Here is a 19,309-nt window from a genome sequence, read left to right as displayed (position 1 = left end):
CCAACAGAGGAATAGGAAGTGCCTCAGCTGTGAAGATCTTTCAGCAATCTCAAGAAAAACGTAGGGTTCGCTGTGCTAAATTCATTGGCGATGGTGATTCTAGTTCACTCAGATCAATAATTGACAGCTCGTCCTATAATGACAAACACCGTAAAAATTAAAAGTGTTTGTCATGTGAAGAAGCGAATTGATATCCGTCTGCGTATAATGAGGCACAACTTTTCTACCAAAAAGATTGAAGATGGCAAAATTATTAGAGGACGTTTGACTGGCAAAACAATCAATCAGCTAAGTGAATACTATGGCCAAGCCTTTAGGAAGAACACAAACAACCTGGAATGAACGAGAAAAGCAGTATGGGCGACATTTTCCCACAAGACGTCCATAGCGTGTGTTCAATTAACTGGTGTAAATATCACAAAGCTGAGACAGCAGGAACCGACTATACCTGTAGAAACACAATCCCTGAAGATGCTGTAGCAGTAATAAATCCAATATATAGAGATGTAGCTCATTCAACCCTTTCGAGGGAATGTCTCACAGGAAAAACTCAGAATGTAAATGAGTCTTTCAACAAAGTTTTATGGACCCCGGTTTCCAGAAACGTATTTGTAGACTTGAAATCAGTGGAGACCGGTGTCAATGATGCTTTGTTAGCCTTCAGTGTTGGAAGTGCAGGCAGAATAGAGGTTCTGAAGCAATTTGGAATTAGGCCTGGCCGTATTACAGAAGCAGTCCTATAAGAACTGGACACACAACGAGTCTCCAACCCAAATTATGGTCAAAAATACAGCATAAGCAGCAAGATCCCTCAGACGGATCGCTGCATCTGGTTGATCCTCAAGAAGATAAAGGATTCAAAGCTAGAGAGTTTTAGGCTGTCTCTTCACTCAACAGTGTGTTTTTCTTTACCTCAACTTTCAAGTGCGATTTCTGGAAAACTATTTTTTTTCATATGTTTCCCTTTATCTCAGAAACTACTTAAACTGAAGCTCTGAAATTTTTACTTCTTATTGACGATGTTTACGTGGATCAACAACGGTGGACACAGCCCTGAAAGTGTGATAATAAAAATAATACCTTAAAATGACATGTTTTTTTAAGATCTTCATTAAAAAATTCATACCTTGATTCCTAACAAAGTTAGATAATTGATGGCAGATCAGTGATGTATAAAATATGACTCTATAACCTGGCAAAGCTTTATTTTGCTAGTCTGGATAGCTCCTGAGAAAAAGGATGTAAACATGTTATATTTGGCTTTACCACGTTAGGGCACTGGTACACCCCGAAACACCAATAACGGTTTTAGTAAGTTTTCGTAACTGGTAAGTTTTTATAAAAACTGACCCTTTTTTTGTGTGGTGCGGATCATCCCTGAGAAGACTCTGCTTGGAGAATCAGTTATAGAATTTCTCGGACGATGGTTGTAGAGCTGAAGCCAGTTTCCGAAAGAGTGTTCAATGAAGACTATTTTAAGAGCGACGGAAGAATTGCGTCCAAAATAGCTTCCCAACATTGAGATCCTGACTAACTGGAAACCAAATATATCCACTATAGTTTCTCGACATTGAGATTGTGACGCAAGGGAAAGCAAAGATATCGAAATTTAAATAACAGAACTCTCATCTGCACCGATGTCATGTATTTTCGTTACAGTTTGGTTTATTACTGTTTTGTAGAATTTCACTGATGGCTGAATACAATGGACATTGACTGGCTTATTTAGTTACTTTGTAGTTTGGTGCTAGTAATCAAGTTCACTGTACTCACCCACTTCACGTTGGATTTGTTTCATCAGAGTTCTTAACATTTTTCTTTTGATTTACGTATGTCGAATTGGCCTCCAAAACATTTACTTGTTCATTAGAAATGAAACTGCAGTGGCTGTCTTTGATTAGGGACATCGCTATCCCCAATAGATGGAACTTAGGTCCACCGAGCACTGCACGATGCTTTCGATGAAACACTTGCCACTGAATGACGCGTCTTCTCCCGTTCCCAGGGCCCACGCTCGAGCAAGAGCCATATCTCGCTGCTCTAAGTCTCCTAGTCTTGACAGTCCTTGGCGTACTACGTGAGGGTAAAATGGCTGCCTGTATGCCTCCGTAACGGCATCAAGTGCACTAACGGATCGTATGTTGTAGTTCCAATGAGCCATCTCCCAGAGTAATCAAAGAGGCAACAGTTATGGTCGGACGACTGGAGTTCTGTCTGGATAAAATAAAATATACACGCTAAGTGGCAAAGCCGTGGGGTACCTCCTAATACCGTGTCGGACCTCTTTTGCCCGCGTTAGTGCAGTAACTCGACGTAACATGGGTTCAACAAGTCATTGGAAGTCCCCTGCAAAAATATTGCACCTCGCTGCCTCTGAAGCCGTCCATCATTGCGGAAGTGTCGCCGGTGCAGGATTTTGTTCAGCAACTGACCTCTCAGTTATGTCCCGTAAATGTTCGACGGGATTCATGTCGGGAGATCTGGGTGATCAAGTCATTCACTCGATTTGACAAGAAAGTTCTTCAAGCCAGTAGCGAACAATTTTGGCCTGGCGACCTGGTGACATGGCCCACTGCCATCCACAGACATTCCGTTATTGTTTGGCTGCAAATGGTCACCAAGTAGCCGAACACAAACATTTCTAGTCAGTGGTCAGTTCAGCTGGACCAGAAGACCCAGTCGATTCCATGTAAACACAGCCCACACCATTACTGAGCCACCACCAGTTCGACATCACCTTGCTGACAACCTTGATCCACGACTCGTGGACTCTTCCACCTGAAATCGGAACTCATCTGGCGAGGCCACTATTTTCCATTTATCATGGGTCCTAACGATACGGTCGTGAGGCCAGGAGAGGCGCTGCAGGCTACATCGCGCCGGCTGCCCACTGCTGTAGCCCATTAACGCCGTACTTCGCCGTACGCCCAGCACCGATTTCTGCTGCTATTTCACGCAGTGTTGCTTGTCTATTAGCACTGACAACTCTACGCAAAAGCCGCTGCTCTCGGCCGTTAAGTGAAGGGCGTCGACCACTGCATTGCACGTGGTGAGAGGAAATACCTGAAATTGGGTGTTCCCCTTGACACTGCAGATCTCGAAATGTTGAATTCCCTAAAGATTTTCCAAATGGAATGTCCGATCCGTTTAACTCCAACTACCATTGCGCCTTCAAAGTCTGTTAATATTCGTAGTGCGGCTGTGATCACGTCGGAAACCTTTTTACATGAATCACCTGAATGGAAATGACAGCTCCGCTAACGCAGTGCCCATTTATACCTCGTGTAAGCAATATTACCGCCATCTGTATATTTGCATATCGCTTTCCCATGATTTTTGTCTCCTTAGTGTGCGACGATCACGTATGTATATGCCTGGCTCGTCCGGTTGGCCGTGCGGTCTAACGCACGTCTTTCCGGAGTGGGAAGGAGCGCCTGGTCCCCGGCACGAATCCTTCCGGCGGATTTGTGTCGAGGTCCGGTGAACCGGCCAGTCTGTGGTCGGTTTTTAGGCGAATGCGAGCTGGTTCCCCTTATTCCGCCTCAGTTACACTATGTCGGCGATTGCTGCGCAAACAAGTTCTCCACGTACGCGTACACCACCATTAGTCTACCACGCAAACATTACACTCGTCTGGCCGAGCGGGATTAGCCGAGCGGTCCGAGGCAATGCAGTCATGGACTGTGCGGCTGGGACAGGCGGAGGTTCGAGTCCTCCCTCGGGCATGGATGTGTGTGTGTGTGTGTCCTTAGGATAATTTAGGTTAAGTACTGTGTAAGCTTAGGGACTGATGACCTTTTAGCAGTTAAGTTCCATAAGATTTCACACACATTTGAACATTTTTGAACACTCGTCTGGTGTGAGACGTTCGCTGGGGGGTCCACCGGGGGCCCAACCGCACAGTAACCCTGGGTTCGGTGTGGGCGGCGGAGGGGTGAAGTGAACTGCGGTAGTCGTCGTGGGCTTGTGGACCACTGCGGCTGCGGCGGAGACGGAGACTCTCCGCCGTTTCTAGGTCTCCGGTTAGCATACAATACATCAATACAATGTATGCCTGACGTACCGTTCGCTAGGACATGATTAGCTCAATTACAGCGCACAAAGAGGTATTTAAAGAGCCATTCTTCCCACGCTCCATATGTGAATGTAACGGGAAGAACTGTGGTAACTGGTACAGAGGGACGTACGCTGTTCCATGCTCTTGCAGAGTGTAGTGTAGACACTCCAAACGTCCGGTAGTGGTTGCTGTATTTATAAAACCACACAGAGACGTGTTGAAGCCGCTGGCGGCAGCACGCCGCCACCAGCCGTGCGTCAGTACTGTGCGCGCTGCCGGCCGTCGTCCCCGCGGGACGCTCTAAACACGCGCATTACATTTGCATGCTAAGCAGTTAGTGGGCCGCGCAGCGCCCCGCCGCTGATAGGCGCCGCGTTACGTTACGGTTACGGCCGATGCCGCGCGGCCGCCACCGCGACCGCGTCAGCGAAACGCGCCGGCGGAAGCGGCGCTATCTGCGTGACCGCCGCGCTAACTGCTGATCGCGCGGCCATCGAAGAGCGCGGACGGCCGACGCGTCTGCCGACACAGTGGCGAAACAACTGCCGGCGGCGCGAGCGACACCGGGGCTGAAAACGGTGGCGACGCGTCGTCTGCCAGAAGACCTGTCGGTTCCGGACTGGGGTTACACATTGCGTGGAAACAGTCCAGGAAATAAGCTGGCTCATGAAAAGGCCCAGCAAGCTACGACAATACAGTGCTATATCTAGACATGATCTCCTGGCAGCGAGAGCCCACCTATGAGTAAGACGTTTGCATTCCCTGCGCACTGGGTGCACCCACCGATTCGCTGAGGAAGGGTGTGCTAAGGCCGTTGTATCGTCTCCTGAAGCAAGCTGGCCCACAGCTGCAGTAACTGGTCCCTCATGTACTGGATACTGTCGCTGGGATGGTGTCGATATCCGAGCTGCTCCCAGACATGTTACGTCGGGGACACAGTTGGGGATCGTCTGGGCAGTAGATGACCTCACCGTCATGCAGACAGTTCATAGAGACATGTGCCATGTGTGACCTGTTCAAAACTGGCACCTCGATACTGTCTTATGAGAGGCAGCACATGAAGGCGCAAGTTGTCTGAGACGTTGCGCTGTCCCGTCAGAGTTCCCTCAATCTCTACCAAAGGGAGCTGAGGTCATACCCGAGCCTCCGCATACCATGACGCCAAGGGTAAAACCGCTGTGCCTCTCCAAAATATTGGATGAAGGGGATGTCTACCCAAGTCGCCATCGTGCTCTTCGATGACCATCATCCAAGTATTCTTCACTAAACACAATGCGACGCCATTTATCAGCAGTCTACGCTAGCTTATCACAGCCGTTTCTGTTTGATTTTAACGGAAGCCTATGCATGACACGGTAACTCCGTAGCACGATTGTCGTAAACCTCCGACCAATGGTGAGGTATGACACAGAATGTTGAATTTAGTCTATCACTTGTTCTCGGATGGCAAGGGCAGATGTAAACGTGTTACGATGTGCTTGGCGCACAGTAGGGCGATCCACCCTCTTGGTGGTGACACGTAAGCTACGGGAAAACCTTGACGACGTCGTATGTGCCCTCATGCACCCGTGCAGTCTGACGTCGGACCACCGTCACGTTCGACTGCGACATCCCCCGCAAATGGAGAGCCACAGTCAGGCCCCTTTCAAACTCACAAGAGACATCTCCATGTCGCCGGCCGGTGCGACCGAGCGGTTCTAGGAGCTTCAGTCTGGAACCGCAGCACCGCTACGGTCGCAGGTTCAAATCCTGCCTCGGGTATGGATGCGTGTGATGTCCTTAGGTTAGTTACGTTTCAGTAGTTCTGAGTTCTAGGGGACTGATGACCTCAGATGTTCAGTCCCATAGTGCTTAGAGCCATTTCAACCATCTCCATGTCATTAACGCCGATTACCCAACATTTGATGCCTTTCACGCCCGCTATACAGGGTGATTTTTTCCACCGTGTGCAAACTCTAGGGATTGATCAATGACAGGATACGGAACAAAAAAGGTTTAATGAACTTGTGTCCGCAAATGCGTGGTTTTCATGTTAGAGGGCACTTGTTCAATCATACTTTGTTAAAGAGACTGCGGTCTAATGCGCGCTGTAGAATGGAGCCACAGTTACAGTATGCATGGTTTCCTCCTAGAGGATGGTACTGTTCCTCATACATCATGCCCTAGCACCCTCTCCTGCCGTAGTAATGGTGATGTTGTGACCGATTCACTTCTCTTGCTGACTCACTTTGTGGTGCATGTGATACAGTGTTGTACACAATGGTTCCGTATTCGAATCAAGAGCTTGCTCACATGGTGTTTGCTTAACGGATAGGTAAATGGCATCGGGCGGTGGGCAGCTACGTTGTATCATGAAACTTAACCCATTCACTGTTTGGAACAGTGTTTCGCTGTCTGTCTGAGACAGCGTCGCTTCAGGAAGCAGGAAATGATGAAGGACGTATCCGAAATGTTCGGACACCAGACCTGAAGGAAAAAGTGGAAGGCGGCCGTCTTGTCAGTACCGGGCGGTTGGCCATCAAGTACCGGGTAAGGCAGACGACCTTGGGGAACATTCCCGATGACAACTGATGGTACCCTTATCACTTACAGCATGTGCAGGGCTTAGTAGCGACAAACTTTCCAAACCGGGAGCAGTTTTGTCACTGGTTTCTTCACCGGGCAGCCACGATTCTGGGATTTGTGTCTTCCGTCCTATTCACAGACGAGGTCTTCAGCTTTTATAACAGTCATCTGTGGTATAGTATGCAGAACTCCCATGGTACGGTGACAGCGAATCATCAGCATCGGTGCGGCCGCAATGTATGGGGCGGGATAATTAGCGACCGTATTTTGGGACCAGTCTGCCTTCCAGGTCGCTTAAGAGGCCGGAACTGTCGGCGTTTTTGGCGGGTGATAGCGTATTCATGATCCTCTTAAGAGTGTAGTCTGTCCGATGTGAACGTGTGAGACAGAACATGCTACGGCGCGTACACGCATGCGTTGAGGGACAAGGGAACCATTTTCAGCACATACTGTAAATGTGGCTGCATAGTACATCGCGTATTAGACCGCAGTCTCTGTAAAAATGTATGACTGAATAAACGGTCTCTAGCAAGCAAATCTTCATTTCCAGATATGAATTCAATAGATCTTTTTTGTTCCGTATCCTCTCATCGACCAGTCCCTAGAGTTTGTACACGGTAGAAAAAATCACCCTTTATACCCTACCAGGCCTGCTAAGAATGGTAAACACGAATAACAGAAACGCACTGTGGTAGCCGTTCCACACGTGACAGAGAATTGCAACTCTAATTACGGACTTCTGGTGTGCGTGTACGAAGTTACCCTCACATCCGACCACGTCTGCTGGGCGATTTACATTTTTGTCGGGCAGTGTATACCAGTTTTGGCATTTGCTGGCTCGGGATGCGGTCCTTGACGCCATCACTCTTCTCCCGGGCAGGAATCTGTGTACCTCACCCCTCTGCGTCCGTGGTCAGGTGTCGTAACGTTTTGCATTATATGTATCTGAGGCAGGTCGTGGGTTTCAGCCAGTTATGTACTTAGACGGATGCTGGAAATCACCTTAGATCCATAGCCAGCAGCCGCGCGGGATTAGCCGACCGGCCTAGGGCGCAGCAGTCATCGACTAATCTTCCCTCGGGCATGGGTGTGCGTGTTTGTCCTTAGGACAATTTGGGTTAAGTAGTGTGTAAGCTTAGGGACTGATAACCTTAGCAGTTGAGTCCCATAAGATTTCACACACATTTGAACATTTGAACATAGCCAGCACACCGGTCCTCGTCATTAATCCGTGTGGCGGATTCGATCCAGGACTGGTCGCCCCCCGGTATCTCCGAAGGCTTAGCATTAGCGCTCTCAGCTATCCGGACTACCTCAACTGAAGGAACTAATTTTAGCCTTGGAGCGAGCGCTCTGAATTTTTTTGCACGAGTAGGCGCCTGTGGTATTCAGTACCCCGCCTTCTGTGATAACTTATAATTTATAGAGGAATTGGTTAAATATCTATATGTTGCAATAATATTATAATACATGTGTTTCAATAGCTTCAATCGGCACCCGAATGAAGGAATTCATGATACAAGTCGAAACAAAGGAAAGAATAATTATTTCCATATTTTTCTATCCTTATACGAGGGTTGCCCAGAAAGTAATGCACTGCATTTCTTTTCTCAGTCCAAAACAATGCTACGAATGCGAAACGTTACGTACGTATTATCTCAAGTCTCCTGAGTGAGCGCTCCTAGTTTCCGTCACTTCCGACAGATAGCGTAGCTGCAGAACAGTGTCAAACTGGCGTCTGTAGCTGATGTACGTTACAAGCAACGTGCCCTCATTGAATTTCGCACTGCAGAGAAAGCAACTGTGGGGAATATTCAAAAACGGACTCGCAAAAAGTCTACGGAGCATCTGCTGTCGACAGAAGTACGGTTAGTCGCCGGCCACGGAGGGTGATGTCATCAGAAGGCGGTTCGGCGGAGCTCCACCCTTTGCAGAGGTCGGGGAGACCATGCACGGCCGTCACACCTGACAGCCCTGACCTAGCCCCTTCAGACTTTCACTCGGTTGGGCCATTGAAGGATGCTACTCGTGGAAGATATTTTGAGGACGATGAGGGGGTGATCCACACAGTGAAGCACTGGCTCCATCACCAGGACAAGGATTGGTGCAGACACGGCATACACGCCCCTGTTTCCCTCTGGAGGCAGACCACAGAACGGGATGGAGATTATGTGGAAAAATACGGTGTGTACACAAAACACCGTTTCTTCGTGTGTGTAATCCTCGTTATATTCAATAAAGAATTGTTGAAGAAAAAAATGCTGTGCATTTCTTTCCGGGCAACCCTCGTACTTACATATTTTTCGAGGCTTGTAACAAATGCTGTCGTCAATAGGTACTTTTACGTTTCAATCCTTTCTTAGATAAAAGTGAAAATGGCACACACTCGCTCAAAATTGACAGAAAGGAATAAATATAATACGAGTGAGAGTGCATGGTACAGAATGCCCAACTACCGGTTTCCTTGCGAAACAACGCAATAATGAAAGCTCTGAGTAGCTACCACGTTGCAGGGCTCTGCGTTACGCCACAGCAGTACGAAATTCCGCAGTGGGGTACTTAACAATACAGCGCGCCCGCTCGAAGGTTAACATTAAGAGATGAAGGAAACCACGCGAATGTGTAGATCGTGTAACTAATGAAAGCAGGACCTGACTATAAGATCTGCTGGGTTGATGACATATCCTGAGGCATCGTGGAATAGTTGATTTGGTAATGCAGGTAAATGCTGCGGGCAGGAACTATAGATGAGGCAACTGCTCGGCTACAGTAAACAGATTCAAGTGCAGGTAGGTATCGGTGGTTTCACACGCATGAAGAGGCTTGCGTGGAAAACTGCATCAAACCAGTCTTCGAACAGAAGACTACAGCAACAATAAGAAGGTACGGCTGTATCGAGGGCTTCCCGAAGACCCTCCCACAAAGAATCCGTCGTTCACCACGATGTTATCCTAAAACTAGTGTACAAACCTCGACGTGAATGTGGTGCCCCCTTGACGGTGCTCTATCTGGGGTGAACCTGAAATCCACTGACAAAATTTCGGACGATTTCCGAAGATTTTTTTGAGTATTTTGGTACGAACGTTGTCTATGGCGGCTCGTGACAGAGTAACTGTTTTCTTTTTATTTCTTTCCTCATTTATCTATGGATCCTCAATGCATTTAAAAATCTGTAAATCAGTGCAAATGTCGACAACAGGCACTGTGCGTCTTGTTTTGCAAACAAACTCGTTCCACTAACTCACGGTACTTACTGTTGACAACAGTAATATCCACCTTATTCTTTCCTCTCTAGATGGCATTTTGTAGTAGTCGATTCTCTCTCGGTATTCGTTTTCCGACAGTGTTTGTTGTACGTCAACAGTGATATGCAGCAGTATGGATAGATTTATTAATGGGTAATTGGCCGATATGTATCTTGTGTTTGAGTTTACTGAATGCTATGTAAGAGTGGCACTACAACGCTATGTCTAGCTATTACCCTAGCTACTTCAACTTCATGAAAGGACTTTTGTATTACGTAACTTTTGTAACTCTTAGAGTTACAACAAGTCAGGAAACAATAATAAACCTTGTGAATCTGCAGTGGCCAAGATTTTGTCATTTTATTTCTACTCTGCATCATTAGTAGCACTCTGGAAGCGAAATGAAGATGTTTACATTTCATAGGGAGAGGAGTAAACACCATGCGACGTTCGTTTAAATGTAAAATTTTTGTGCCACAAGGCTTGTGTTGGATATTGGAGTCCCAAGGGGATACGAGATGCTGTTAATCTACAGGCGACACTTAGTAATCGTGTTTTTTGATGTTGTGTTTGAAACACTTTCCTGTCCTAGCAGATTGGGTCACACCTTGCTGATTCTTGCGCGATCACAGGAGAAATGATTTTATGCTGACAAACAAAGATGGTGGAAATTATCTGAATTTCTCCCCAAATTAGGATACCATTTGGGATTTTTCTACTCCGCATAATCTGGACAGTCTTAGGTAAAGCCTGAATACTTCCGTTAATAGCTATAACAGCTACAAAAGGTAAGCAGTACTGTCAGGAACATTTAAACGTAATCATTAAAACACTATCAAATAATTAAAACACTGGTCTGAAATCAGTAACCGAAAATTTTTAAGTAGGGAGCCACTTTTGTGCCTGTTTCCATACTTAGGTTGCTTTCGAACGTGAGAGTATCACGGCAATAATTTCCGAATAACTGAAACACGTGCACTGTGACAGAAACGTGCTGGACCACTTCAACTGTTCAAATTGCCTTTCGATCTGGTAGGAGAGGGCGGCGAGGGGAGAGGGGGAGGGAGGGAAACATCAGTTGGACTGTATTGCGCAACGCAGAAGATCAAAGGGCGGACGGAATAATGTCGTTCCCAGCTGAATGACATTTCATTAATGGCTGCAAACGAAAGATTGTTTGCAACTTGATAAATTGGCCTATTCTGACAAGGAATGAAACACATTTATTGGAGCGGTGTACGTGATTTTGAAACGAACAGCTTTAATCACGTGCGTGAACGTTTTGTTAGAAACGTAATCATTCAGGTGGTTCTTCTATTTTTCTATGACTCCATCTTTCGATTTCCTGACCACGTTAAGGGATTGTGAATACCTGAACAAGCATGCTAATCTCCATCTACTCTCGTAACCTGCCTTAGATTTATTAAGTTTACGTGAGTCTCCCAAAACAGGTTTTCGTGTTTTCCAATATCGCGTCGAAATGTAACATTCCAATACCGATTTTGGAAATGCGACTATATTTGCAGAATTTATTCATCTAAAATCAAAATTCGCTTTCATGTATGCTCTCAACAGTTTCTGAAACGTGCTTGGGTAGTCAGGTTCCTGGTTCAAATTGTTCAAATGGCTCTGAGCACTATGGGACTCAACTGCTGAGGTCATTAGTCCCCTAGAACTTAGAACTAGTTAAACCTAACTAACCTAAGGACATCACAAACATCCATGCCCGAGGCAGGATTCGAACCTGCGACCGTAGCGGTCTTGCAGTTCCAGACTGCAGCGCCTTTAACCGCACGGCCACTTCGGCCGGCAGTCAGGTTCCTACTTGTCTTTAAAAATATAGCTTATTCTGGGCGGAGTGACTTCGTGAGGAAGAAAAAGAAAAGTAGACTGACCAAGAAGTTAATCAGCTTCTATATTTGAGTGAAGTGCAACAGTCATCTAGTTAACTGAATCAGAAAGCGGAATAACTCATTTCCAGGGCCATTCGAACAAAACAACTGACTATCGTAAAACCGGCATTTGGAGGGGCTAGCAAGATTAACTGAATTTTTAACATGTAAACACAACAGCGAAAAACGGTTTGTGAAGTTCGGATTTCGTCTTCCGAAAGTTTTGATGCATGTAAAAGTACTGAATGTGTAGTGGAAGATATTTCTCAGCGTCCTGATCCACTCGTGGATGGTGAGCGGGAAGAACGACCTTGGGAAAGTCACAGTATGAACTCGAATCACAATGTTCCCTATTGCGGCCGGTGGATGTCTTTGGCCGTATGTGAAGGGAAAGAACGTTTGTCGAATACACTTTAACTACTGCAGCATTAGAGGTTTCACACTGTCGCGTCACGTTTCCGCATTCGATAGCAGCTGTCGGCCGGAGTTCCTCGACTCTTCTGACACTGCGTCAGGAAGTGACGTAACAGGCACAGCTGATAGTGGACACGGACGTGATGATGTGGAGGTGTAATCGTTTAAACCCCCACGTAGCCGCCCTCCGCCTCTTCCGTCCTACGGCTTCCCTACTCCTCACGCATCTCCTTCACATATTCCTTTCAGTATTATCCACGAGTTAATCTTACGTTACAAACGCAGCATCACCCTGGTTCCCAGAACTCCTGAAGATAGACGTTGACTGTGGATACTGTATCACAGACACAGTCCCTTTGACTGTTCACAGATGTCACTAAACCCGTCTAAAGATGTAAACAACCATGCATGAGCAGCGCCTATTAGATGGAGGGCGTCCGACAGCGGATCAGTTCCAGTCATTCCACCAGTAAGGAGGTACACGGCTCGTGTTGTCTGTAGTCCAACTATCCTTAGACGAGCAAAACCATCCGTATTGTTACTTTGTGCCAGGAAGGGCTCTCAACAAAGGAAGTGTCCAGGCGTCTCGGAGTGAACCAAATCAATTCTGTTCGGACGTGGAAGAGATACAGAGAGACAGGAACTGCCTATGACGTGCCTCGCTCAGGCCGACCAGGGGCTACTACTGCAGTGGATGACCGCTACCTACGGGTTATTGCTAGGAGGAATCGTGACAGCAACGCCACCATGTTGAATAACGCTTTTCGTGCAGCCAGAGGACGTCGTGTTACGACTCAAACTGTGCGCAATAGGCTGCATGATGCGCAACTCCACTCCCGACGTCCATGGCGAGGTCCATCTTTGCAACCACGACACCATGCAGCGCGGTGCAGATGGGCCCAACAACATGGCGAATGGATCGCCCAGGATTGGCATCACGTTCTCTTCACCGATGAGTGTCGAATATGCCTTCAACCAGACAACCGTCGGAGACGTGTTTGGAGGCAACCCGGTCAGACTGAACGCCTTGGGCACACTGTCCAGCGAGTGCAGCAAGGTGGAGGTTCCCTGCTGTTTTGGGGTGGCATTATGTGGGGCCGACGTACGCCCCTGGTGGTCATGGTAGGCACCGAAGGGCTGTACGATAGGTGAATGCCATCCTCCGACCGATAGTGCAACCATGTCGGTAGCATATTGGCGAGGCATTCTTCTTCATGGATAACAATTCGCGCCCCCATCGTGCACATCTTGTGAATGATTTCCTTCAGGATAACGACATCGCTCGACTAGAGTGGTCAGTGTGTTCTCCAGACATGAACCCCATCGAACATGCCTGGGATAGATTGAAAAGGGCTGTTTATGGACGACGTGACCCACCAACCACTCTGAGGGATGTACGCCGAAACGTCGTTGAGGAGTGGAACAATCTGGACCAACAGTCCCTTGATGAACTTGTGGATGGTATGCCACGACGAATACTCTCTTTTTACAGTGTATCCGAGAAGTCTTTGTAGCCCTACATCAAAACCGAATACTGTATATTGAAGTACCTGCATATAAAAACTTATCCAGCAAATCTGTACGTGCGCCATCATACCTTACACAAATATCTATGCGTCTTTGTGTCATCCTTGACATTTGCGGAGCATCTCGTGAGTTGTAAAACTGTTCGTTAGTGTTGTGCCGATACTGTGCCACATGAGAGATGATTATTCCTCATAATGAGTTGTCTAGCGTGATAAGATCAGCGATTTTGTGGCGGCCATTTCAGTGAGGATGGATATGTTGGCGAACCACGCCCAGTACCGTGGCTTCGAAATTTTTCATCAATAAACTCAAGTACCTCAGTAGCAAAGTGTGCTGCAGCTCATTTCTGCCGTAAGCATACCTGATACACGATTCGCTTGCCTTCGTACTGTGTTGTTAAACATGTTTACATCATATGCAGATAAGAATTTATGTTAACGCACCCATCAGAAAATATGATCCGAGCAGGATGATGATGACACCTCGGTCCATATTAAAACGTAAGGCAAGTTTCTTTTCAGTTCTTGCATATAATAGGGATTTTCCTTTACAGACACCAATATTCCTTCTGCGTGAACTGCTGTTTATCGCACTCGCACAGAAAAAATAAGTCATGATCGGACACAGCATTTCGAATTTGTGCCAACAAAGCACGGCAGGCTGCAAGTCAATGCTGCATGATGGTGTCAGACAAGTCATTCACTAATACGATTCTAAACCATTTCATTTTCAGATCTTTTCTGAATGCCTTCATGCATTATTAACAGCGGTACGTGCAGTTCACCTGCCCTTTTGGGGACCTGACTTCCCCAACTGCATGAAGCCAAGATGGACACGGGGACTTCTCGCACATCTTGTAGAGCCCCGCGTTCTTTTCAGCCAGATCCTGTGTAACTCTGAGAGTAAATGACGCCCTACTTTAGAATATCTGGAAGACGGTTTACATTTCTAGCATTTACCTTACGATCGACAAAAACTTGGTCACAAACATTGGACGGAGTCGAGGCATTAGGATTCTTTCAATAATTTTAGAGCAAAAGTTATACAAACGAGAGACGATCTTAAACGTAGCCTTCTTAAGCTCCCAAACCAAAGATCAGAAATTAATATTTCATGAGGTAAGAGGTCTCGAGTGAGCCTTGCATGCAACGAACAACTGCTTGCTGCATCGATGTTGGTGGTGCTGTCTTAAAAAGCGATACGCATTCGTTCGTGATGTTTCCGTGTTTCAGCTTATCGTTGTTTACAGTTCATTATTGGTTGTAGAATACGGAGCAGACATGCAATCTGTGTATTGAATGGCAGGGCGTAGTTACCGGAAAACTCAACGAATGTACATAGAGAACGGTTCCGACCAGGCGACATCTTCTTCGCGGAGATTTATTGCCGAACACTGAGGTTTCCGTGTAACTGTGTTGGGCCAGAGTTTTCGATAAAGAACTGCTTGCAAGGAAGAGTTTGAAAAAGATTATGTCGAATTGTATGCTAGAAGATTCGTCAACAACTAGCCACAAACATGCATGTGATTTACACTTCTAAGAATACGTCGGAAAACGCTGATGGAACAGATACAGCACCTATGTCTTAAAAAGCCATGTGTACGCAATGGGATCATGTCATATGGTTTTAAACTCATGAGTTTTGATCTCCGTTCACTGATAAACTTGCACCGAAACTGGCAGTCACCAGTTTGAACAGTTGCTATCAGTTCAAGTTGTTGCTTAGGAAACTAAATTATTTATCTCAATAAAATAACTGAATATTATTTCTGACTACTCTATTTCTGACTATTAGTTCATTATTGTAAAGTACCCATATTAGCGTTCTGTACCACATACATACTTTTTTATTCCAAAGACTCGTAAAAAATATAAAGGAAGACATTTAAAGAATAAAATGCTAAATTCAGAATGCTTTTAAGGCAGAAAACGATAAGAGTTTACGGACAACATGGATGTAATAAAGGAAAAGACAACATGTGGAGAATATAAAGCAGTTCTGTAATAACAGGAAACAACAAAGAAATAAGATGAACTACACTTGTTACATGATCCCAAATGCCAATACGAACAAAGAAAAATGAGACATTATGCTTCGGAGACCCTGTGCATGATACGAACACGACAAATAGTCTAGTTATTAAAAAGAGAACGCTGGATTCTGCGAAAGATATGAAGCAACAGACGGGATGACGAGAAGATTCGTTTGAAATTCAGTGAATAATTACACAACAAAATGGACTGAATAACAACAATAAAGATTACTGTTCTGCGAGCACATCTTCTTTATGGATAATGACCGTCTCACGGAGAAAATCTGAAATTTTCTACAACAGTGTTCGTTTAATTGTAAGTTAATATGCTTCCAAGAATGTGAGGCAGATCTAGGAGAATGGGCAGTTCAGAAGATAAAATAAATGACTAGGATATTTTTGGAAGGATCCTTAGAAGCTTTCAGGGTTTTGAGTTGGGATCAAAACCCAGAAGAAGGACAGTGCTTTACCAGAATATCGAAAGACAGCCCTGACTGATGGGCTCAAGAGAGAATGTAAGGTTGTCGAAGCCGCACTACGAAAAAGTCTACACATGTGAAATGAGCCTGGTCGTAAACAAGCTGGCCACATGGGATCACTTCGACATGTTGTTGTTGTGCTACTCAGCCCAGAGACTGGTTTGATGCAGCTCTCCATGCTAACCTATCCTGTGCAAGATTTTTCACCCTAAATCCTTCTGAATCTGCTTGGTGTATTCATCTCCTGGTCTCCCTCTACTATTTTTACACTCCATACTGCCCTCCAGTACTAAATGGGTGATCCCTTGATGCCTCAGAACATGTCTACCAACCGATCCCTTCTTCTAGTCAAGATGTGCCTCAAATTCCTCTTCTCCCCAATTCTATTCAGTACCTCCTCATTAGCTACATGATATACCAACCTAATCTTCAGCATTCCTCTGTAGCACCACATTTCGAAAACTTCTATTCTTTTCTTGTCTAAACTGTTTATCGTCCACGTTTCACATCATATACGGCTATACTCCATACAAATACTTTGATAAAAGACTTCCTGACACTTAAATCTATACTCGATGTTAACAAATTTCTCTTCTTCAGAAACGCTTTCCTTGCCATTGCCAGTCTACATTTTATATCCTCTCTACTTCGATCATCATCAGTTATTTTACTCCCTAAATAGCAAAACTCCTTTACTACTTTAAGTGTCTCATTTCCCAATCTAATTCCCTCAGCATCACCCGACTTAATTTGACTACATTCCATTATCCTCGTTTTGCTTTTGTTGATGTTCATCTTATATCCTCCTTTCAAGACACTGTCCATTCCGTTCAACTGCTCTTCCAAGTCCTTTGCTGTCTCTGATAGAATTACAATGTCATTGGCGAACCTCAAAGTTTTTGTTCTTCTCCATGGATTAATTCCTATTCCAAATTTTTCTTTTGTTTCCTTTACTACGTGCTCAATGTACAGATTGAACAACATCCGGGATAGCTTACAACTGTGTATCACTACCTTCCCAACCACTGCTTCCCTTTCGTGTCCCTCGACTCTTTATAACTGCCATCTAGTTCTTGTACAAATTGTAAATAGCCGTGGTGTTCGCCGGGTGCAAGCCTTTCGATTTGACGCCACTTCGGCGACTTGCGCGTCGATGGGGATGAAATGATGATGATTAGGACAACACGACACCCAGTCCCTGAGCGGAGAAAATCTCCGATCCAACCGAGAACCGAACGCGGGCCCCTATGATTGACATTCTGTCGCGCTGACCACTCAGCTACCGGGGACGGTCGTAAATAGCCGTCCGCTCCCTGTATTTTACCCCTGCCACCTCCAGAATTTGAAGGAGAGTATTCCAGTCAACATTGTCAAAAGCTTTCTCTAAGTCTACAAATGCTAGAAAGGTAGGTTTGCCTTCCTTAACCTATCTTCTAAGATAAGTCGTAAGGTCAGTATTGCCTCACGTGTTCCACCATTTCTACGGAATCCAAACTGATCTTCCCCAAAGTCGGCTTCTACCAGTTTCCTACCACTTCGACGAAAAAAATAAATAAACACAGCTTCTCAGGCATCTCTGTACAGCAAACAGCAACCCGGCAAGCTGTAGGGGCAGAAATTCGGAGAGCAGAGAATGCAGAGGGCGAGGCTGAAATGGGTTTTGTTTCGGCGCGGAGTTTCGTGCTGGGGCGCTGTAACTAGAAGGATTTCAAGTTGGCGCCGGCAGAAAGGATTTGGCAGTTGCCCCAACTCCGCTGCTTCAGCCGCGGCTCGACAACTAACTTCCAGCCCGCAGATACCTTTAGTGGCCACGGTGGTTTTTACCATGCAGCTGCCCTCCAGGAGCAACCAGAAACGTACCGTGTGGAGCGCTGATGAGTTTACCAGAAGACCAGTGCTGCTGTATAGGACAACAGGAGACCGCATTTCCTTACAGCCTACTTCTGTTGACCCCTTTGCTATAAGGAATATCTTATTTTGTCAATATCGAACTGTGATTGGGTAACTGCGACTGTTTGTGATATAAAAGACAAATTAACACAACTGTGACTGTCAGTCACTTTTATTTCCACGCACGACGCGTTTCGAGAACTTACGCTCTCATCTTCAGGATGATAAGTGGTTAACATTAGTGGTTCTTTTGTTGTATGTAGCTATTTGTGTGTTACGCTCCATTTCGCTGCAAATTACTTACTTTGTGCCCTTTGTTTTAATAATTTGGCGCTGAAGACATACGTTTTAAACCATCAAAGCGATTCATTATCAAATAAATATGCTGAAAGATATGTGGAAAGGTTTTAGAAACGATGATATATTTATGTCAGAAAAATTTAACGACGTAAACATGTATAGGTACGTCTTGTATTTGTTAAATGTCTGTGTGTGATATTCAGTGAAAGAAACGTGTGTGATTTTTACTGGTAAAACTTGTTAATACTTTTACTATGTTTAAAATATATAGCTTCAGAGATGTATATTGTGACAATAAGTGACAACTAATTTATAGCGAAATGAAGCGCGTGGTAGATATCTTGCTACTTCTAAGAAAACACACACCCAGGTAAACCACTGACCCGCCAGAAGATGGGGTTGTAAACACTCCCAAAGGGTAAGGGAAGAAAATGAAAGCGAATGACGTACATAATTTAAATTTTTTATATGGGAGATCTGCAATCTTTATACCGTTCATAGCAAAGGCGTAAGTTTTGAGACTCCATTTAAAATGAGGGAGATTGTGTGGATTAAATTCTGTGCATTTAGATAAGAGATGTGACAGTGGATAATTTGTTAGGAGCTTTGACTATCACAGAACGCATGGAATTCTTCATACAGTCACTGTGAATTAAATCCTGTGCATTTAGATAAGAGATGTGGTAGTGGTTAATTTGGTAGGAGCTTTGTTTACCACAAAACGCATGGAATTCTTCATGCAATCACTGTAATTAGGTTCACGTTTACACGGCGCGTTAGAATAATTATTACACTTTCGACTTGTCCTAATTGTTCTTGCACAATTCCAACTGCAAATAATATTTACATTGCAAACCTCTAAAGAGTGCATCGCGAAATGTACTTTACATCAGTTCTACTGACTTTCA

At 45.3% G+C, this 19,309-nt stretch overlaps 1 protein-coding gene across 1 annotated transcript in view; it reads right to left on the bottom strand.

Annotated features, from left to right (window-relative positions):
- The window catches only part of LOC126195118 (clumping factor B-like), a 526,604-nt gene that overhangs the window by 298,289 nt on the left and 209,006 nt on the right, over window positions 1-19,309 (bottom strand). The window lies entirely within an intron of this gene.

This window comes from Schistocerca nitens, chromosome 7 (assembly GCF_023898315.1).
Source record: "Schistocerca nitens isolate TAMUIC-IGC-003100 chromosome 7, iqSchNite1.1, whole genome shotgun sequence".
In the NCBI taxonomy this organism is placed as follows: Eukaryota; Metazoa; Arthropoda; class Insecta; order Orthoptera; family Acrididae; genus Schistocerca; species Schistocerca nitens.
The sequence above is the reverse complement of the archived record's forward strand: the minus strand, read 5'-3'. Positions and strand labels throughout refer to the sequence as shown.